The following is a 23504-nucleotide window of genomic DNA, read 5'->3' on the forward strand; positions in this document are numbered from 1 at the left end:
AGTGGGGGCAAGAGGCCCTTCAGACATATGCCCAAAAGGCAGTGGGAGGCAGCGGGGGGACAAAGTCAATGCCAGGCGCAAAGCATCATGAACATGGATGCAGTGCAGGAAGAAGTTCAATGCTTTGACACAAGTAGTCAAGGTGAGTGAGGTCAACTGTCAAACGGCGTCTCCTACCAACTGCACCACTAGCCGCATCCACTGCTCCACGCACTACACCCCCATCACCCACATACCAAAAAACTCTTTCCATCAGTACTCAACTCTTCCAATCAGATGCTTCCTCTCACCCTCACACATTACCACTGTTGCAAGCCACACACCCACAACTCACAGGCCACATTCTGGCAGCCATTCAACCATGACAGGCACATCACCCAGACACACGTCCCGCTTTCTTGCAGGAGAAGGTGGGGCATATCAGGAGGCAGCAAGTGGCAGTGGCATTTAGCCCCTCAAGCCTGTTCCGCCATTCAATGAGATCATGGTGGACCTGTGACCTAACTCCATATACCCGCCTTAGTCCCATATCTCTTAATACCCTTGGTTCACAGAAATCTCAGATTTAAAATTCACAAGTGAGCTAGCATCAACTGCTGTTTGCAGAAGAGTGTTCCAAACTTCTCCCACACTTTCCTAACTTCACTCCTGCACGTCCTGCCTCTAAATGTTAGCCTTTGATCCCTTGCCCTAGAATTCAATGATAGGAGACCCCAAAAACAGTTACAAATGCATCAGCAGCCCAGAAGCAATAATCCAGCAACCAACCTGTAAATCCTGCACGGTCCATTTAAATAGCGTTGATGGGGGGGTGCTCCAGGCACTCTAAGGAATGTTTAGATGGTCGCGGTTAAGACTGTATGTTGAGTGGAGCGTTAAGTGCCATAATGATGTCTATCCCTTTAAATCAGTGTTGCACACATATTCTCCTTGCTTTACATGTTGATACCATTCGTCATTTGCGCATGCGCTAAACCCTTTACCAAGATGGCGTCCGGTGCACGCTTCCCAGACACCATCTTGGATCTCCAGGAGGCCGCGTAGTGCCGAAACAATGGGTGTTAGACGGCCCAATTTAGCACCTGCCATCTTTTGGATGAGACGTTAAGCTGAGGGCCTGTGTGTCCTCTCAGCTGGATGTAAAAGGTCCCATGGCACTATTCGAAGAAGAGCAGGGGAGTTCTCCCCGGTGTCCTGGCCAACATTTATCCCTCAACCAACATTATAAAAAAACAGATTATATCGTCATTTATTTAATTGCTGTTTGTGTGAAAATTGGCTGCTGCGTTTCCTACATTACCATAGTGTCTACACTTCAAAAGTACTTTATTGGCTGTAAAGCACTTTGGGGTGTCCTGAGGGCATGAAAGGTGCTGGATAAACTCAAGTCTTTCTTTTTCTTTTGGTAATCTACATAGAATTATATAGAAATTACAGCACAGAAACAGGCCATTCGGCCCAACTGGTCTATGCTGGTGTTTATGCTCCACACAAATCTCCTCCCACCCCCCTTTATCTAATTCTGTCACTATAACCATCTAAAGCTGTGCAGTTTGAGCTGGTTAAAAATAATTGTATCCCTTCAGAGTCCCTCAGCCCTGTCTCTTGCAAGCCTGCACCTCTGGAATTCGGTAAGTGGGGTGTGTCCCTATGGGGTGAGTGTGCACTCTATAACAAACTCTACCTGCATGTATTTCTCAGTAGTTTAGGTTGGAGACTCAAGCATGTGTCGGGTTTCCACATGTGTCAGGGACCCAGCTGAACAACAGTAAAAAGAATTCTGCTCCTGGCCCCAGTGTTGTGCTGCCCCTCTCACAGAATCAGTACGAGTTAAAGACTCGAATGGGCAAAAAATAAAGAAAGTCAAGAGAAAATTTAAGCTGAGAAGTTAGTTCTGGAAAATTGCCATCGACGCCTATGTTACAGTTTGGGCTTTAACCCAATACCTGCTCCCCTGTAAACACTTTGATAGCAGTTTAGCCAGCAAGCCGAGGCCTGTTATGAACTGAAAACTGCATCTTTATTCCCTGCCCTGTTTGTTTTACTGTAGACTAAATCTAACTCCAATTGTAGTAAATTGTTTACTGGACGTTGTGTAGGATGCAAACTGGTCGTCTATTTTGTACCAAGCAAAAAGAGCGGCCGCCATTTTAAACCGTAGCTATTTGGAACTAAATAAGACAGAAATGTTTATTTTTGTCATTAACTCGAGGGGCTAAAATCCTCAGATCCAACCGCGGATCCCCGGTGTAACTCGGGCGTTAGAGGCCCAGTAAAGTTGTAAATTCGGCTGGGACCCAGAAAAGGTTGATCTCCAACCAGAATTCTGCTGCCTCCCAATTTGCACGGAGCCCGGGGCAGGCAAACATTGTGTTTGCCCCAAATGGCCCCTGACATTGGAGGGGACAGGACTGAGGGGGAGGGATTTCCCACACTGGGAATTTCCTTAGCTTCGGCCTACCTAACGTGCAGCGATCTAGGCACAGGGATCAACCAGGAATGCAGGTCGCTTTGGCAATGGAAGTGGGCTTGCTGGGAAGCGGGGGATGGTTCAGGCCAGATTCAAATACCCAGAGGTCAGAATTCCACTTCACAAAGGGGGCTGACTGTCGATAATATAAAATCCGAGCCAGTGGTGACTGGCTGGCTATGGAGTAACTCACCTCCGCTGCATTTCCCACCTCCTCCCCTGCAGCAGGCACCCAAGAGATACCCACTTTGTCACATGCAAATTACTTGACCCCACCATGACCCCAATACTCTGGCAAGGTCAGGAGCTGAGGTCACCGGTTGCCCCTGGACTGCCACACTTAATGGCGGTTAAAGGGGCCGAGGATTTTCAGGGCCCATTTTTTTTATTATTGTTTTAAGTTGTAAAGAAAGGCTTTTTTTTTTGGAACTGCATTTGATGAAGTTGGCTTGCCCACGTTTCCTGACCCTGTTCACACTGAGGAAACCAACTCAATCGAGAATTAGGAAACACCGTCATTACTGGCTAGGCTTTCTGCTGACATTAACTTATGTTCACGGCAACAGGGCAGGTAGGTCCTCTTATGAACCAAAACCTTATCCATGAGTGAGTGTGATAGTGTGCCATGCAACTAACAGTTACCCCTGGATTATGGTATATTTGGGTGTGTCAGCTGTGGCTGAGTGGTAGCACTTTCACTTTTGAGTTAAAAAGTTGTGGGTTCAAGCCTCACTCCAGAGACTTGAGTACATAATTTAGGCCGACACTTCAGTGCTGTACTGAGGGAGAGCTGCACTGTCAGAGGTGCCATCTTTCGGTTGAGATGTTAAATTCCCAGGTGCGTTAAAAGATCCCATGGCACAATTAGAAGAAGAGCAGGGGAGTTCTCTTCGGTGTCCTGGGCAATATTTATCCCTCAACCAACATCACCAATAACAGATTATCTGGATATTACAAAGAATGTACAGCACAGAAACAGGCCATTTGGCCCAACAGGTCCATGCTGGTGTTTGTGCTCCATGTGAGCCTCCTCCCTCACCTTCTTCATCTAATCCTATCCCTTCTCCCTCATGTTTTTATCGAGTTTCCCCTTAAATGTATCTATGCTAGTCGCCTCAACCACTCCTTGTGGTAGCGAGTTCCACATTCTAACCGCTTTCTGGGTGAAGAAGTTTCTCCTGAATTCCCTATTAGATTTATTTGTGACTATCTTATATTTATGGACCCTAGTCCTGGTCTCCCCCGCAAGTGGAAACATCCTTTCTACGTCTACCCTATCAAACCCTTTCATAATCTTAAAGACCTCTATCAGGTCACCCCTCAGTCTTTTCTTTTCTAGAGAGGAGAGCCCCAGCCCATTCAATCTTTCCTATAGGTATAACATCTGGTATTATCCTTGTAAATCTTTTTTGCACCTTCTCCAGTGTCTGGATATCCTTTTTATAGTGTGGAGACCAGGGGCTCGATTTTAGGGTCGGGTTACCTGCGGGTTTCCAGCGGGGGGGCCCCGAAAATCCCGATCTCCGATCACGTGACCGGATTCGGACGAAATCCCGGCCACTTCCGGGTACCGCGCTGACGTGCGGGGCTGCGCGCGCAAGCCCCGCTGGTGGGAATCCCGCAGGCAATTAAAGCCAGCGGGGTTCCACTTGAGATCACTTAACTTGCTCGTTGTGGTCAGTTAATGAGCTGAAGCAGCTGTCAAAAGAGGAAGTGTGGGATTTTACGGTCAAAGCAGTCAGTTTCCCACACTGGGGGAAACAGGACCCTTCAAACCAGGCGTGTTGCAGCCAGCAGCCTGTGGCAGGTGCCAAGGTGCGCTCCACGGGGGAGCGCCCTCACCCACGCAGGAGGCCACTGCGTCACATAGGGCAACCCCTGCCCCCCACCACCCCCCGGCCAAGCCAGAGGACAGACCGACACGAAACCGCAGCCCCAGTCCGAGGACCCACACACCTACCCTGCACAACCCCTCAGACCAACACCTGCCAGTTGGGTGGTGTGTGGACACCCTCGGAGGACGAAGAGCATGACCACCACCAGCAGCCTCGCAGTCCACGCCGTCCGCCGCAGAGACGTGGATCCCCCCAACACGGTGTGGTTGCACGCCCACCTGCACAGCAGGAGGGAGGGCTACCGCAGAGAGAGACGCGTCGCAGAGGGAACTACCCTCGCCACAGGGTCCACAGACCGAGGCGCAGCTCCCCGGACCTCTCCAAGCAGCAGTGCACAGGGAGGCGCAGATTCGCTCGACATGTAGTCGTGGAGATCTGCAGCCTCTTTCATGCCGAGCTGCTCCTGGCTGGCCCCAGCACCAACTGCTTACCTGTCGCTGGCAAAGTCACCACTGTCCTCCACACCTTCTCCTTCGCATCCTTCCAGGGTGCAGCCGGCAACACCGCCGATGTCTCTCAGTTGTCTGCGCGGACGAGCCCTGCAAATACACCTGCACCTACTCTGCAGTAACACGATGGGTGGCATCAGTGGTGGGTCCTCATAGTGATACCCAGGAGCGGGCATTATTGAACACAATGGACAGGATTCGCGGAGACATGGCAGTGGTGGTGTCAATATAATGTGTGCTGTTTGTGGCTCTGAAATTCAATATGGGTAACACCCATGACAAACCCTCAGACACCCTTGTGCACCCCCTTCATGCTGACGAGACGTTTGCCTTACCCTGCCTACTGCACATATGTGATGCATGCCCTGTGGCTGCAGCACAGGTGGTGGCAGGTTGAGTGAGGCTGGCCGTGAGGGAGATGCACGAGAGGGTGAGTATGGGATGGAGCCATGAGATTGTATGAGGATTGGGTCGCGTGTTAGTGGCAGGATGAGTACTGGCGAGGTGAGTTGGTGGAGGTAAGATGAGGATGGGGTGTGAGTGGGCATGAAGGGTGATGTGACAGAATAGTGTTGGCGGTGCCGAAGGAGATTTGGGGTGGGGGCAGTGTTGTGGCAGACGGAGTGTAGGGGAAAGACTTCGTGTTCTCACTGTGGCTGACCTACTGCGGTCATTGCAGCGCCTCCTGCACTGCATGCAGGTGGGCGATATGTTGGTGGCGCAGGTGACCCCCTCTGCCACCTCGAGCCAGGCCTTCTTGGTGGCAGAGGCAGGCCGCTTCCTCCCGCCCGCCGGGGGGAAGATCTGTGTCCTCCCCCTCCTCCTCACCCCATCTGATGATACCTGGGGTGAGGCATCATTAAACTGGGAGCAGCCTTCCCCCTGGGCTGCTCCATGCTGCAATTTGTCCCATTGGTTGCAGCATCTGTCAGTGGAGGACTGCCCCTTTAACGAGAGAGCCTCCAGCTGACAGATCGTACTGCGCATGCGCAGCCCGCCCGACGCGCAGGCCAGCGCCGTGGACCCCGGAGGAGCAGGTAATTGGATCCTATTAGTGTGTTGCCTGCTACGATCGCGTGGGCAACCCACTAATTTCGCCGTTCGCGTTTTCGACGCTCCCGGAGGACCACCCGCTGGGAACCCGCAGGCCTGCTAAATTCGAGCCCCAGGACTGTGCACAGTATTCCAAGTGTGGTCTAACCAAGGTTCTATACAAGTTTAACATAACTTCTCTGCTTTTCAGTTCTATCCCTCTAGAAATTAACCTCAGTACTTGGTTTGCTTTTTTTTAATATTATTAACCTGTGTCACCACTTTTAGTGATTTGTGTATCTGTACCCCCAGATCCCTTTGCTCCTCTACCCTATTTAGACTCTTATTATCCAAGAAGTGTATGGCCCCCTTATTCTTCCTAATAAAATACACCACCTCACACTTATCTATATTGAAATTCATTTGCCAATTACATGCCAATTCTATAAGTTTATTAATGTTTTCCTGTATTTTGTCGCAGTCCTCCTCAGTATTAACTACACCCCCCTAATTTGGGGTTGTCCTCAAATTTTGAAATTTTACTTTGGATTCCCGTGTCCAAATCGTTAATGTAAATGGTGAACACCAGTGGTCCCAGCACCGATCCCTGTGGAACACCACTTCCCACCTTTTGCCAGTCTGAGTAACTACCCTTAACCCCCACTCTCTGTTTTCTGTTTTGTAGCCAGCTTGCTATCCATTCTGCTAACTGTCCCCTGACTCCACATGCTCTGACCTTGGTCATGAGCCTACTATGCCATATCTTATCGAAAGCCTTTTGAAAATCCAAATATATTACATCTACTGCATTGCCCTTGTCTACTCTTTCTGTTACTTCTTCAAAGAATTCAATACAGTTGGTCAAGCATGGCTTTCCCTTTTGAAATCCGAGCTGACTGTTCTTTATTATATTTTCGATTTCTAGATGTCATTATCTCATTATCTCATGTTTGCTCTGTGCACAAATTTTCTGCCACAGTGACAACACTTCAATAAAAAGGTATTATTTTGGCAGTGGAGTACGTTTAGATGTCCTGAAAGGCACTATATAAATGTAAATTCTTTCTGTTATATTGCACGGGACACAGTGTGGAATACCAACCACCATAATAGAATCATACAGCACAGAGGGAGGCCATTCAGTCTATCATGCCTGTGCTGACTTTTTGAAACCAATTAATCCCATAGACCTGCAAATTTTTCCTTTTCAACTATTTATCCAATCCCCTTTTGAAAGTTATTATTGAATCTGTTTCCACCACCCTTTCAGACAGTGCATTCCAGATCATAACAACTCGCTGCATAAAAAAATTCTCCTCATCTCCCCTCTGGTTCTCCTGGCTGCTCTGAAAAGTGGTGAATACCAAAGTGTCAGATTGTTACGTTCAAACTAAAACCAATCGACTCTTTTCAAGATAATTACACGGAAACAGAAAATCACGGCATGACACTGGAACTTCAATAACTGACTTATACTTAATATACTTAATACATAAACTTCTCCTGAACATGTCTCCCATGGCCTCTGAAAGACGCCATGGAAACGGAGGCAAGTTGGAGCTGACCCTCATTTGGACCTTTAAACCACGAGTGAATAAAAGGTGAGTTTTTGCAGCAGGGTATTCAGTGCTCTCGGACAAACCTTCGGCTGGAAATTCTTTGTGTTCAGACTGAGATTTCTTTGCTCACACTCAGAATTCTTGTGTTCAGACATATTTACCTACATTTTGAACTCCCTCAAACTAAAACATCAGGATGTGGGGGAGCAATGGATTTATTCTACAGTACATCTGAGGAGGGGGCACATCACCATCTGCGGCAGGCATGGCGTGCAGTTCTGGGAGTTGCAGGTACACAAGACAGAGGTGCACCACAGGATCTGGAGAAGAGCAGAGAGGGGACCAACGGAGGGGCCGAAGGAGGCACTACTCACGTGAGAGGGTGTACAGATAGAGGCTGAGCTTCCTGGCCCTCTCTAAGGAGCAGGGCCTACGCAGGCTCAGATTGAGTTGTGAGGTGATCACAGACTTCTGCACACTCCTTAATGCAGAGCTGCTCCCGGCTGGGCCTGGTGGCCATGCATTGCCCGTCGCACTCAGTGTAACCACTGCCCTCCACTTCTTCGCCCCCGGATGCTTCCAGGACGCCATCGGTGATATCACCAGGATCTCAGTCATCTGTACATAAATGTATTCGACAGGTCATGGATAGCCAGTTTGCCAGGGCATCCGACTACATCAATTTCACATGCTATGACATTAGCCAGACTGAGAGGGCAATGGGTTTCAACTCTTTGGCTGGCTTCCCATGGGTACAGGGCACAATTGATGGAGAGTGTGCGTGACACCTTTTCCAATACCTCGCAAAGATGGAGCTGTACCCTGATCATTCTCACTCTCAACGATGGCCCCTGGGGTTCAGCATCTCTGTCCAGCTGAGCAGAGCCTGGAGGTGAGTGCGCCCCTCGATGCAGACTCTCCACAGCTGCTTCTCCCACCAGTGTCTGTTCGTGCTCACTTGTGAGTGGTGAATCACCGGGTAACAACCCAACTATTGGCCTCTCCACAGCTGCTTCTCCCACCAGTGTCTGTTCGTGCTCACTTGTGAGTGGTGAATCACCGGGTAACAACCCAACTATTGGCCTAACAGGACACACCGAAGTGCCAGTATCTGTGCTGATGCCTGGTTGGATGTCCTCAGAGCAATTGAGCTCCCCTGAGGAATCACCTTCTTCCATGGTGCGTGCCTCCTCATCGATCCCTGAAGGCCCTGGAAAAGAACGTAAAGCAATATTAAGAGTTATCGCAGAATTTAGTTTGCAATGAGCATACTGAGGTGTGCAACAGGTCAATCGTTGATAACATCACATGATGTGTGCGAAGGATGTTGACGTTTTGTCACCAGGTATCTGCGGGATGCCAGTCTCGCCATCTCCGACAGCCAGGCATGCAACCGTGCGGCTCTGATCCAAGGCCTCCTCTTCCGCCTCTGTCAGGGCCACGATTTGTGGTGGGCCCCCCCTCCAGTCCGACTCCTCTCCCGTACATTTTACGCTGTCTTCTCCTACATAGGGAGAAAGAACAGACGTGTGAGTGAGAGAAGATGATGTGGTCACCCGATGGATGCAGTGCTTTGGGTGAGGCTGCCAATTAAATAGGTCCATCAGACGGTGAGTATCAGACAGATTCAGCACATTGCATCAGGATTGGGGTGAGTGGGAGAGGTGGGTTCACAAATGGGGAGGTGAGGAAGTGCACAGAAAGTGATGGTAAGTTGATAATGAGACTTAAGTGAGGAGTGATGTGATGGAGTCGGCTTGGCAAGACAGAGTAAGGGGGGGTGATGTACATCACAGGATGTGGGCCAATCAGTGACTACTCACTTTTCCTGACCTGGTCATAGAATCATAGAAAGGTTACAACATGGAAGGAGGCCATTCAGCCCATCAAGTCTGCACCGGCTCTATGCAAGAGCAATCCAGCTAGTCCCACTTCCCCATCCTATCCTCGAAGCCCTGCGAATATTTTCCTTTCAAGTACTTATCCAGTTCCCTTTTGAAGGCCATGATTGGATCTGCCTCCTCCACCCCCTCAGGCAGTGCATTCCAGATCCTAACCACTCGCTGCGTGAAAGCGTTTCCTGCACTGCACCCAGGACCTTGCCACCATGCTCCTGCCGCTCAGCTCCTCTGCCACCTCCAGCCATGCCTTCTTGGTGGCAGAGGCAGGCACTTTCTCCGATCAGCTGGGTATAGTGTGTCCCTCCTGCTCCTCACACCAGCCAGTAGCAACTCAAGAAAGGAGTTGCTAAAACAGGATGCTGCCTTACTCCTGTGATGCTGCATCTCTGAAGATTCCTCCTTTCTCCTTCAAAATCCATGGTTGCGACGGCCCTTTAAATAATCCAGTTCCCAGCATGCCATGCACAGTACGTCCGCTGCGCAGCTTGGAGACGCAAAACCCAGAAGTAACATTAAGGGCCTTAAATTTAGTCACAATCACTCGAGCTGACGTGCAGAACATTTTTCCGGGTTTCCCACTCGACTATTCACCCTCCTGTTGAGTTCCTGCCGCCATGTTAAAATTATACCCCTGGTCTCCATATAACAAAAAGGATGTAGAGGCACTGGGGAAGGTGTAAAGAAGATTTACAAGGATGACACCAGAACTGGGAGGTTCTACTATCAGGAAAGAATGAACAGGCTAAGGCTCTTTTCTCTAGAAAAGAGAAGGCTGAGGGGTGACCTGATAGAGGTCTTTAAAATTACGAATGGGTTCGATAGGGTAGACCGAGAGAAGATGTTTCCACTTGTGGGGGATTTCAAAACTAGAGGTCATAAATATAAGATGGTCACTAATAAATCCAATAAGGAATTCAAGAGAAACTTCTTTACCCAGAATGTGGAGCTCACTACCACATGGAGTAGTTGGGGCGACTAGCATAGATACATTTAAGAGGAAGCTGGATAAACACATGAGGGAGAAAGGAATAGAAGGATATGCTGATAGGGTTAGATGAAGGGGGGTGGGAGGAGACTCATGTGGAGCGTAACACCAGCATGTACCTGTTGAGCCGAATGGCCTGATTCTGTGCTGTAAATTCTATGTAATTCTATGCAATAAATGTTCCTGTATTTGATGCAGCACAAGAACTTTGCTTTTGTCACGACCGTGGTGAGGTTTGCCCAATGAAATCTCAGAATGAGAGTTGGGGCCATGGTGGTTGATTTTGACTTTTGTTCGGCCGACTGGACTCTTTTAAATCTGGCAGGCGAGCCTCAGGGAGCCAAACAGGTCTCCCGGTGCAACTCGCCGGATTAAGGCCTCAAGATCGGGCTGGGGCTGCCGCCAGCAAGGTAGGTCACCGGGAGACGGAGAGCAGGGGGCAGGGGCGATCGCGGAGGCCAGGGGCCCCGAGGCAGTAGCGGCCCCGGTTATTTTTGTGGGCCCTGGAGCCGCACCCTTACTCCTTCTGACTCAAGCTCCAACCAGTTCTGACCTAAAATGACAATCAGGGTCCTACTTACAACGGAATCAGGCGGGTGCTTTGGCCACCCGGTGGTAGGCCGCTTTCACAATCGAGCCGGCCTCATCGCCGGGGTTAACGGGGGCGATGAGGCTCCCAACCCCATTCTGAGGCCATAACTGTCCCGTCAACGGCAGGTGAAGGCAGCGGAAATCGGCCCCATGGTTTACAAGGCGGTGTTGCACATATAGAGGCATGGGATAGGAGGCTAACAATGGGGCAATTGCAAGATTTATATTTCTAGCTACAGCTGACGGGCATTCTCCACATGAGAGCTTAGGCAGGGAGTGTCAGCAAGCTAGTCTATAATAGACGTCCCAAAGTGCCTTATAACCAATGAAGTGCAGTCACTTGTAATGTAGGAAAAGCAGCAGTCAATTTTCGCACAGCGAGGTCCATAAACAGCAATATGATAATAGCTGCTTGAGGGACAAATATTGACCAAGACACTGGGGAGAACTCCTCTGATCTTCTTCGAAATAGGGATCGGTTTAATGTCTCATCTGAAAGGCGGCACCTCCGACAGTGCAGCACTCCCTCAGTACAGCACTGGGAGCGTCAACCTGGATTATGTGCTCGAGTCTCTGGAGTGGGACTTGAACTTCATTACTTAGAGGCGAGAATGAAGCCCACTGAGCCACGGCTGACACCTAAAGGTGCATGTGTGCGTGGGTGCTGGGTGAGAGCAGGCTTGACTGGAACTGCATTTGGTCCAATATCCAGCCGACATTCACCACGTCCCGGCTCAACCATAAGGGATGGTGGATTGGGTGGCTGGCAAAGGTGGAACCGTATCCTGGCATGGAGTGAACGCCTTCTGAGGGGAGGGGAGAAAGACGCCATTACCATGGGGAGAGTTTTAACCCCTCCCCATGGCAGGTGGGAGAGTTTTAACCCCTCCCCATGGCAGGTGGGAGAGTTTTAACCCCTCCCCATGGCAGGTGGGAGAGTTTTAACCCCTCCCCATGGCAGGTGGGAGAGTTTTAACCCCTCCCCATGGCAGGTGGGAGAGTTTTAACCCCTCCCCATGGCAGGTGGGAGAGTTTTAACCCCTCCCCATGGCAGGTGGGAGAGTTTTAACCCCTCCCCATGGCAGGTGGGAGAGTTTTAACCCCTCCCCATGGCAGGTGGGAGAGGAGTGGGAGGTAAATTCTTCAAAATGTGAAACCTGACCCTAACCCACCGCGAGTGGGCCTACGTCCAGTTTAACCAGGGCGGGTTGGGGAGCAGGCGAGTAACCTGCTCTCGAGAGGCGGCTCAGTGATTATAATATGTTAATGAGGCTGCGTGCCTCAGGTTCTGGCAGCCATTCAGATTTAAAGGCTGCGGACCGGGTTTCCCAGTGCTCCAGAAACCCGGCAGCTAAAGGGAGGCGAGAACTGCTGGATCCAGCAGGTGAGTGCTTTTCCAACACTGCTCGTGGGCCAGGAGGAGCAGGAGAGCTCCCCCCCCCAGGCCCACAAGCTAACTGCTGCGATTGGCCCCCATCCCCTCGATCTGCTGACTGCCCCCCCGCCCCGCGCACCCCCCCCTCACGATCACAACCCGTGATCATCCCCGTGCACTCCCCCCGCGACCTCCCCCATGCACTCCCCCCGCTAGCTCTCTGCGGACACCCCCCACCATCACAACCCATGATCACTCCCCGCGATCTCCCCCTGCACACTCCCCCCTGCGATCTGCTCCGTGCACTCCCCCCTCGATGTCCCCTCGTGCACTCTCCCCTGTGATCTCCCCTCACGATCCCCCACAATCTCCCCCCACAATCTCCCCTGCGCACTCCCCCGCGATTTCCTCCATGCACTCCCCCCATGATGTCCCAGCGCACTCCCCCCGCAATCTCCCCCGCGTACTGTCCCCGCGCACTCCACCCACGATTACCCGCAGCGCACTCCCCTGCGCACCCCACGCGCCATCACCCCCACTATCTCCCTCTGCGATGCCCCCCTGCGATCTCCTGCCGCACACTCGCCCCATGAGCTCCCACGCAAACTATTCCCATGATGTACCCCCGCGATCACCGCGCCCCCACCCAGATATCCCCCGTGCACGACCCCGGTATCTCCCCACGTATTCCCCCCATGATCACAACCCACGATCTTCCCCCGCAATCTCCCCCAGCACACTTCCCCCCCGATCTGCTCCGTGAACTCCCCCCGCGATCTCCCCTGGCACACTCCCCTCACAATCTCCCTCCACAATCTCCCCCCATGACCTCCCCCCATGACCTCCCCCCACACACTCCGCCCAAGATCTCCCCCCACTACGCACTCCCCCACGCACTCCCACTGCGCCTCCGCTGCGCACTCCCCGCGATCACCCGCCGCGCACTCCCCCCACCATCTCCCCACGAACACCCCCCGCCATCTCCCCGCGCACTCCCCCCACCATCTCCCCACGAACACCCCCCGCCATCTCCCCGCGCACTCCCCCCTGCCATCTCCCCGCGTACTCCCCCGCGATCACCCGCCGCGCACTCCCCCCGCCATCTCCCCGCGCAGTCCCCCCGCCATCTTCCCGCGCACTCCCCCCGCCATCTCACTGCGCACTCCTCCCGCCATCTCCCCCCGCCATCTCCCCGCGCACTCCCTCCGTGATCTCACTGCGCACTCCTCCCGCCATCTCCCCCCGCCATCTCCCCGCGCAGTCCCCCCGCCATCTTCCCGCGCACTCCCCCCGCCATCTCACTGCGCACTCCTCCCGCCATCTCCCCCCGCCATCTCCCCGCGCACTCCCTCCGTGATCTCACTGCGCACTCCCCCCTGCCATCTCCCCGCGTACTCCCCCGCGATCACCCGCCGCGCACTTCCCCCGCCATCTCCCCCGCCATCTCCCCCGCACTCCCCCGCCATCTCCCCCGCACTCACCCCGCCATCTCCCCCGCACTCCCCCGCCATCTCCCCCGCACTCCCCCGCCATCTCCCCGCGCAGTCACCCCGCCATCTCCCCGCGCACTCCCCCCGCGATCACACGCTGCGCACTCCCCCCGCGATCACATGCCGCGCACTCCCCCCGCCATCTCCCCACGCACTCCCCCCGCCATCTCCCCGCGCACTCCCCCCGCCATCTCCCCGCGCACTGTCCCCACCCTCCCCGCGCACTGCCCACAAGACGTCACATCGCGCACCCCCCCCGCGATCTCACTGCGCACTCCCCCCACGTTCTCCCCGCGCACTGCCCCCGCGATGGCCCCCACGATGACCCCTGCGCACTCCCCCCGCGATCTCCCCGCGTGCTCCCCACACGATGTCACATCACGCACTCCCCCCACGATCTGCCCCCGCGCATTCCCCCTGCAATCTCCACCGTGCACTCCCCCCGCGATCTCTCGCTGTGCACTCCCCCCCCCACGATGTCCTTCTGCGCACTCCCCCCAGGAACAACAACCACGATCTGCCCCCCCCGCGCACTCCCCCCCCCCGCGATCTTGCCCCTGCGCCCTTCCCCTGCAATATCCCCCCCCCCCCGGCGATATCCCCCCGTGATTTCCTGTCCCTCCCTCCCTCCTCTCCTGTCCCAGGGCTTCCAGCCTCTCAACCTGGCCGACTGCCAAGCGGGAAATGGAGAAAAATAATTCAAATGAGGTCCTGCCGTTAAACTCGGTAGGACCTCCCCGGTCCACGTATCTCCAGGTTTCCCGGCCACTAAAGGTCACCCCCACTCCCTCTCTGTAAATATCGGGGCCTATACTGCTGGAATTAATCCAGACTCAATGAAACAGTGGCAATGCTGCACTAATAGTTGCTAAGATTTCAACTGGGCTGCAAATGAAGAATACAACAGTTCATGAATGTTTGGTAACAGTGCATCATGATTTTATTAATTTATCATCAACATAGAACATTTCCGACACTAATAGTCTGCTGATAGCAGGCACTGCATCATCATCAAAGAGGCAACTTCACTTTCAGGAACTTCTTACAGAGGATTCTTCACAAAATACACTTAATTTTGTGCTTATCATGGTGAGGCATTTCAGTGGTGGGGAGTGGCATACCTTATCCAATTTGCCATCTAATGCCGGCTACAACATGGGTTAGATACAGAGTAAAGCTCCCTCTACACTGTCCCATCAAACACTCCCAGGGCAGGTACAGCACGGGTTAGACACAGAGTAAAGCTCCCTCTACACTGTCCCATCAAACACTCCCAGGGCAGGTACAGCACGGGTTAGATACAGAGTAAAGCTCCCTCAACACTGTCCTATCAAACACTCCCAGGGCAGGTACAGCACGGGTTAGAAACAGAGTAAAGCTCCCTCTACACTGTCCCATCAAACACTCCCAGGGCAGGTACAGCACGGGTTAGATACAGAGTAAAGCTCCCTCTACACTGTCCCATCAAACACTCCCAGGGCAGGTACAGCACGGGTTAGATACAGAGTAAAGCTCCCTCTACACTGTCCCATCAAACACTCCCAGGGCAGGTACAGCACGGGTTAGATACAGAGTAAAGCTCCCTCTACACTGTCCCATCAAACACTCCCAGGGCAGGTACAGCACGGGTTAGATACAGAGTAAAGCTCCCTCAACACTGTCCTATCAAACACTCCCAGGGCAGGTACAGCATGGGTTAGATACAGAGTAAAGCTCCCTCTACTCTGTCCTATCAAACACTCCCAGGGCAGGTACAGCACGGGTTAGATACAGAGTAAAGCTCCCTCTACACTGTCCCATCAAACACTCCCAGGGCAGGTACAGCACGGGTTAGATACAGAGTAAAGCTCCCTCTACACTGTCCCATCAAACACTCCCAGGGCAGGTACAGCACGGGTTAGATACAGAGTAAAGCTCCCTCATCACTGTCCTATCAAACACTCCCAGGGCAGGTACAGCACGGGTTAGATACAGAGTAAAGCTCCCTCTACACTGTCCTATCAAACACTCCCAGGGCAGGTACAGCACGGGTTAGATACAGAGTAAAGCTCCCTCTACACTGTCCTATCAAACACTCCCAGGGCAGGTACAGCACGGGTTAGATACAGAGTAAAGCTCCCTCTACACTGTCCCATCAAAGACTCCCAGGGCAGGTACAGCACGGGTTAGATACAGAGTAAAGCTCCCTCTACACTGTCCTATCAAACACTCCCAGGGCAGGTACAGCATGGGTTAGATACAGAGTAAAGCTCCCTCTACACTGTCCTATCAAACACTCCCAGGGCAGGTACAGCACGGGTTAGATACAGAGTAAAGCTCCCTCTACACTGTCCCATCAAAGACTCCCAGGGCAGGTACAGCACAGGTTAGATACAGAGTAAAGCTCTCTCTACACTGTCCCATCAAACACACCCAGGGCAGGTACAGCACAGGTTAGATACAGATTAAAGCTCCCTCTACACTCTCCCATCAAACTTTCTCACCTTCTTCCCGTCTTCATCCTACCTGTTCCCTATTTGAGTGTAAGAAGTTCCTACTTATGGAGCACCCAACTTTGGCCCACCCCCTTTGATGTTGATGGCCTCTTTTGGGGCAGTTGGACTCTGGAAACATCAGCACAAGAAGGAAGACAGTTTATGCCTTCTCCTGCTTCCCCCATGTTGACCTTGCCCTGATTTCCTCTGCAGTTTCTTCGTAAGGGACAAGAGTACAGAGTGTTCCGCTGTGGTTTCCCTCCCCCTTGTTATGGGCAGTCTTATCCTGCAAGAAGAGTAGAAGGGGATAAATGATTACCAGAGTAAAGCAGGTTCTCAGCCTTCACCGTGTCTAACCCTGCTGCCCAATTACATGTGTGAGGACAGGAACAATGGGAAGGAGAAGATTGGGAAGCAGCTATTCAGATTGAGAGGAAAAAAAGGACTTGAAAGAAAGACTTGCATTTATATAGCGTCTTTCACTACCTCAGGACACCCGAAAGCGCTTTACAGCCAATGAAGTACTTTTGGAGTGTAGTCACTGTTGTAATGTAGGAAATGTGGCAGACAATGTGCGCACAGCAAGATCCCACAAACAGCATTGAGATAATAATCAGATAATCTGCTTTAGTAATGTTGGTTGAGGGATGAATATTGGCACCTGTTCTTCTTCAAAATGATAGTGTTGTGGGATCTTTTACATCCACCTGAGAGGGCGGTCTGCCCTGAGAGGGCAGACGGGCCTAGGTTTAATGTCTCATCCAAAAGACGGTACTTCTGACAATGCAGCATTCCCTCAGTACTTCATTGGAGTGTCAGCCAAGGTTTTCGTGCTCAAGTTCCTGGAGTGGGACTTGAACCCATGACCTTCTAACTCACAGGCGAAAGTTATTTTTATTCATTCGTGGGATGTGGACATCGCTGGCGAGGCCGGCATTTATTGCCCATCCCTAATTGCCCTTGAGAAGGTGGTGGTGAGCCGCCTTCTTGAACCGCTGCAGTCCGTGTGGTGACGGTTCTCCCACAGTGCTGTTAGGTAGAGAGTTCCAGGATTTTGACCCAGCGATGATGAAGGAACGGCGATATAACTCCTGCAGCGATGTCCTGGGGCTGAGATGATTGGTCTCCAACAACCACTATCATCTTCCTTTGTGCTAGGTATGACTCCAGCCATTGGAGAATTTTCCCCCTGATTCCCATTGACTTCAATTTTACTGGGGCTCCTTGGTGCCACACTCGGTCAAATGCTGCCTTGATGTCCCCTCACCTCTGGAATTCAGCTCTTTTGTCCATGTTTGGACCAAGGCTCTAATGAGGTCTGGAGCCGAGTGGTCCTGGCAGAATGCAAACTGAGCATCGGTGAGCAGGTTATGTGAGAGGGCTACCAATTGAGCCAAGGCTGACATTGAAATCAGTGGCAACCTCCTGCCAGGTCTCCGCTCCAACTCTCTGTGGGTCATGCCATCCATCCGAGGGGGATAGAATGTCCATCCTCTCCGGAACTTGGTCTACTGCCCTGTCTGAGATATAAGATGCACTCAACTGCTCTTTGGCATCTTGGTGCGCGAGAAAGTGAAATGTCCCTTTAAGCTGCTGCAGGCCTTTACGTGGCGACAGCACACCATTTTCCTGTTCCTCCCCTCCAACGGACAATGTAGTTGAGGTTGAACCCAGAGACCTGGCCATGTTCAGCACTGATCCCCCTGGGCGAATCCTGCTGCTTCCACTGGTTTTACACTGGCAAACGGAAACCAGCCCCGACTAGGGTTGCCAACTCTCCAGGATTGGCCTGGAGTCTCCAGGAATTTAAGGTTAATCTCCCAAACACTACTGTGAGCAACACCCGGGAGAAAAATCATAGGTGCATTAAAACAAATTGTAGGTTTTTTTCATATTGTGTTAATTAGTTAGAAAAATATCGGAGATGGGAAAAAAAGGATGTTTGACTGAAAGTGAGGAAACATCCAATCGGGTAATGAAGAGTCTATTTGGTTTCCAATTGGTGCAGGATGGTGGTGCCCCTAAGATGGACGTGTTGGGCGGCCAATGGCGGGAGTGTGGGGGTGGGGCGGTCAGAATCTTGAGGTCATGTGATGAGACCTCCAGGGTTATGTCCAATCAGTGTTGGAAACCCAAGTCCCAACATCGAACACATAGGCCCGAAACCTGAGAATAACGTATTAATTGCAGGCTGTTTACTTTCACTGTAGGAATAGGTAGAAGTTACACCACGCAAACAGGCCGTTCGGTCCATCCGGTCCGTGTCGATGTTTACCCTCCACACCAGCTCTGGTGTCACCACAGAAATCAGTGGGGTCAATTTTCACCCCCTTCGCCTGGCGTCAACAGAGCGGTAATGGATCAGAATGGGGTCGGGAACCTCCTCCCCCGCCTCACACCGTTAACCCAGGCGATGCGGCCTGCTCCGATGTGAAAGCGGCCTATAGCCAGGTGTCCAAAGCGCCCGCCTGATTCAGGCAACAGGCCCCTTTTAATATGGAAATTGGGGGCCTATGACGTAAATAGGACCCCGATCGCCATTTTAGTCCGGATCTGGTCGGAGCCTGCGCCGTGCAGAAGAGGCCCAGCAAACATAAGTGTCAAATTATTTTTGTGGGCCCCGAAGGAGTGGGAGTGGCCCTCCTGGGCCTAAAAAACAAATCTGGGCCACCGTCGTCCCGGGACACCCACCCTCCGTGATCGTGACGCCCCCCTCTCCGCGACTTACCTTGCTGGCGGCAGCCCCGCCCTGATCGTGAAACCTTAATCCAGCAAGTTGCACAGGGAGACCTGTTTGGCTCCCTGCAACTCGCTTGCCAGATTTAAGTGAGGCTGGGGGGGCAGAGGGAAGGGCGCCTCAAAATGGCGGGGGGCCTCTTCGCCGCCAGTTGGTCGCCGGAAAGTCAAAATGGACCCTGGGTATCTCCATCCGCGAGTGAGATTTTTAACCTGCACCGTCGCGTTGCTGCTGCTTCGATTCGGATATAAGGGCAGGGGACTGCAGACTCTCTGCTGCGAGCTGCCCATCTGCTGCTTATTCTGTGCACGCCGGCAGCCCTGGCTACGGAATAAATTGTGTCATCGTATCTTCTTCGCACTAATTGGAAAGTGAATTGGGAGAGAGATTGGCACAATCGACCAGTGTCAAAGCACTCGATGAGATCGCGAGTGCTAAGTGTTGATAACTCCTCTCTGCTTGTACTGATGATGCCCTTTGTGTGCTCGTTGAGGTGAGGGAAGTGCAAGGACGCAGCTGAAATCAGTGAATGAGCTCCGTCCATGAGCAGTCAGGACTCTTCAATTCTTCCTCAATATGGAGAGGCTCCAGGAGCTGGGGAAAAATAACCTCATCAAACTACTTTGAAGGTGGCAGGACAAGTTGAGAAGGCTGTTAAAAAGGCATACAGGATCCTGGGCTTTATGAATAGAGGCATAGAGTACAAAAGCAAGGAAGTTGTGCTAAACCTTTATAAAACACTGGTTAGGCCTCAGCTGGAGTATTGTGTCCAATTCTGGACAACACACTTTAGGAAGGGACGTCAAGGCCTTAGAGAGGGTGCAGAGGAGATTTACTCGAATGGTACCAAGGATGAGGGATTTCAGTTATGTCGCGAGACTAGAGAAGCTGGGATTGTTCTACTTAGAAGGTTAGTGGGAGATTTGATAGAGGCGTTCAAAATTATGAGGGGTTTTGATAAGAGTAAATAAGGAGAAACTGTTCCCAGAGGCAGGAGGGTCGGTAAACAGAGGATACAGATTTAAGGTAATTAGCAAACCAGAGGGGAGATGAAGAGAATTTTTTTTTTACACAGTGAGTTGTTCTGATCTGGAATGTGCTGCCTGAAACGGTGGTGGAAGCAGATTCAATAGTAACTTTCAAAAGGGAATTGGATAAATACTGGAAAAGGAAAACATTTCAGCGCTGTGGGGAAAGAGCAGGGGAGTGGGACTAATTGCATAGCTCTCTCAAAGAGGAGGCACAGACACAATGGGCCGAATGGCCTCCTTCCCTGTCTGATTCTATGATTCTATGAAACTAATGTGTTGGTTTAGTTTCCCATAAGTTTTCCCTTCTCTTCCCCCTAAGAGGTTTGGTGGGGTACGGTTACACCAGGGCTGGCTGCCCTGCAATACCTTGGGTTAGTCTAGACACTGAGGAGAGTAAACTTGGCTGACGAGACCTCAGTTTAACTCTTCCCCCTCCCACCCCGCACCCCGCGCTGGGACTATTGCTGGCAGCTCCCATCCCAACCCACTGCATGCAAATGCTGGCAGGGGGGAGGAGGGCTGAGGCTTGGGTTCCCAGTCCATTTCCCTCCCACATGAACTCCTGCCTCCAGCTGCCTCGCCTGGTCAAACAGACTTTTTTTCGCATTTCCAATATCTAATGAATGAAAGTCATTGAGTATATTCAATTCAAGGCTGAGATCGATAGATTTTTGGACTCTAGGGGAATCAAGGGATATGGGGATCGGGCGGGAAAGTGGAGTTGAGGTCGAAGATCAGCCATGATCTGATTGAATGGTGGAGCAGGCTCGAGGGGCCAAATGGCCGACTCCTGCTCCTATTTCTTATGTTCTTATTTTCAAAAAAATAGAAAAAACACGCAATTTTCTTCAATGCCCCTATGATTATTTTCACGGACTTGCTCGCAGCAGTGTCTAGGAGATTAATCTTTAATTCCTGGAGGCTCCAGGACAAACCTGGAGGGTTGGCAACCCTAGTACTACAGCAGTTGTGAATCTAAGTTGAGTGGCTCCCTGCTGAGACTAGGCCTCAAAATGTAGCACACTGGAAGCTGTAATACTGACTCTACAAGGGTAGCAATGGTGGATGGATTGTGAGGGAGCTGAGCGTTAAGTTTCAGTGTCTGGAGCCATGGAGTGTGGGGGACAGCTGAGCATTAAGTATTAGTGCACAATACCATTGAGTGTGTGGGGGAGTAAGAATTCAGCTCATTGACCTGCCCTCCGACCCTTGGGTTTCTGGCCTTGGCGACACTGCTGCTGGAAGGCACTGAATGGAGGCCAAGAATAGAAAATGCCGGAAGCACCCGGCGGGTCAGTCAGTACCTGTGGAGAGAACGCATGAGTTACCAGTTCTCATTTGGAAACCTTAACCTGTCAGCTCTCTCCACAGATGCTGTCTGACCCATTGAGTATTTCTAGCACTTTCTGTTTTTGTTTCAGATTTCCAGGATCAGTAGTTCTTTGGCTTCTTTATTTACAATAAATAAAGGGGAGGCAGGAGAGGGAGTGGGGAACAGTGGATTGGGGCAAATGGTTCAGTATAGAGGGGAGGCAGGAGAGGGAGTGGGGAACAGTGGATTGGGGCAAATGGTTCAGTATAGAGGGGAGGCAGGAGAGGGAGTGGGGGAACAGTGGATTATGGGCAAAGGTCGGGGAACATAGGAACAGGAGTAGGCCATTCAGCCCCTCAAGCCTGTTCTGCCATTCAATGAGATCATGACTGATCTGTATCTTAACTCCATCTACCTGCCTTGGTTCCGTAACCCTTAATACCCTTACCAAATATCTATCAATGTCACTTTTGAAATTTTCAATTGACCCCGAGCCTCAACAGTTTTTTGGGGGAGAGAGTTCCAGATTTCCACGGCCCTTTGTGTGAAGAAGTGCTTCCTGACATCACCCCTTAATGGGCTGGCTCTAATTTTAAGGTTATGCCCCCTTAGGATGGTTCTTGAATGGTTCAGTCCCATGACAGGCGGTGCACTTGCTGATTGAGGGATCTTTGAAAATACAATCTAGAATTTAAATGAGGACTATTTTTTTAAAAAGATGGCATAAAGGGACAAAAAGGCCAGTGTAACTGCTGGGTGATATCACTGAGACTTAGCAACCATCAAGACGGTATGAGATTTCAGAAGAGCCAGCAATGAGTTTGGGTGATGGGTACCATCGGAAAAAGGAGAGTTGTGAAGTTAAAAAACAAATGGCCAGCTTTCAAAAGATGACTTCCAGCCTGTTGTATATGGGATGAAATGGGAGTGTGGTGAGGGGGCAATAAGGCCCAGAGTCTCCCGCCCCACCGGTGGGGGGATGGGACGCGCAGAACACCATGGCAACTGTGGAAATGAGAAACACATTTCTGAATGATAGCTCCTGGGAGGGCGATAATTCCATTTATTTAATCCTTGTGCCGTCTGGAATATAAAAAAAATCAATAAAGTTATTAATTTTTGAATTTATGACAGGGAGAGAAAAAGCCTGGCTTTTAGGCCTGCATCAAACCAGCAAAGTGGGGGGGAGGGAGTGGAGAATGTGAGAAAATATTTACAATTTTCAGGCAGTAAGGCACAAATAACCTTTTTAAAAGAAATGTTTTATAATTGAAGGTCATGAGCTGCAAGTAAGCTCATTCCCAGTCTGAGAGGCTCGTTCAGACAGAAGACGCATTCTGCTGCTGCCTATATTGGCACAGTGGGCTCTCTCTGGTTAACAGCTGAGCTGGTAAATCTCTCAGTGGGGCATTTTGGACCCAAACAATGTCTAGACAGGCTAGAGAGAGCAGATGAATTAGCAGTCACTACACCAGCATTGTTCCCAGCCTGGGCAGCAACCTTCATCATCGCTGTGACAATATAAATTAAGGTTCAACAGCATCACTCTCTCATTTTAAAACCTGCTGTCTAGATCCCAGCCTTCCCACTCCTCCCCCCACTCGAGTATTTTTTTTTACACACAGATTACTTCCTCATCCCCTGCGCATTACACCTTCAAATTGTTCCATTCACTGCCAGAAATGGACTGTTTATAGAGAGAAAAATGTATATATCCTGCCTCTTTTATCCAACCCCTCCCCCTCACCTCCAACCCCGATATATCAGTGAGAGTGAGCTTTAGTGTGAGGGAGATGACGCGATATCAAAGCAGTGGGGTTTTTTTTCTTTTTTTTTTGCTTAACTCTGCGAATTTTCTGGGAGCTGCTCCCGTTCCGTCAGATAAGCTCACCGGATGTACGGTGGGAAAATACACTGGAGCATCGTCGAAAGGCTCAGAGTCCCACACGGTGCCTTGCTCGTGGGACCGCTCTCAATAATGTTGCAGCCCCAACACAGGTCAATGCCCACAATTTGCAACGTGGGGTTGGTGGAGGGGGTGGGGGAGTTGGGAGGGGTGGGGTTGTAATTCTGTTGAACACTATTTTTTGCCCACTAGTTAACGTGTTTGTGCCAAATTCCTGTGTGTGTTACTTTAACGGAGTCGTTAACCGATTGAGTTTAGCCAGTGAACTCAAACGAGCCGTCCGAAGAATTTGCAGCA

This window comes from Heptranchias perlo, chromosome 19, assembly GCF_035084215.1.
Source record: "Heptranchias perlo isolate sHepPer1 chromosome 19, sHepPer1.hap1, whole genome shotgun sequence".
Classification (NCBI taxonomy): domain Eukaryota; kingdom Metazoa; phylum Chordata; class Chondrichthyes; order Hexanchiformes; family Hexanchidae; genus Heptranchias; species Heptranchias perlo.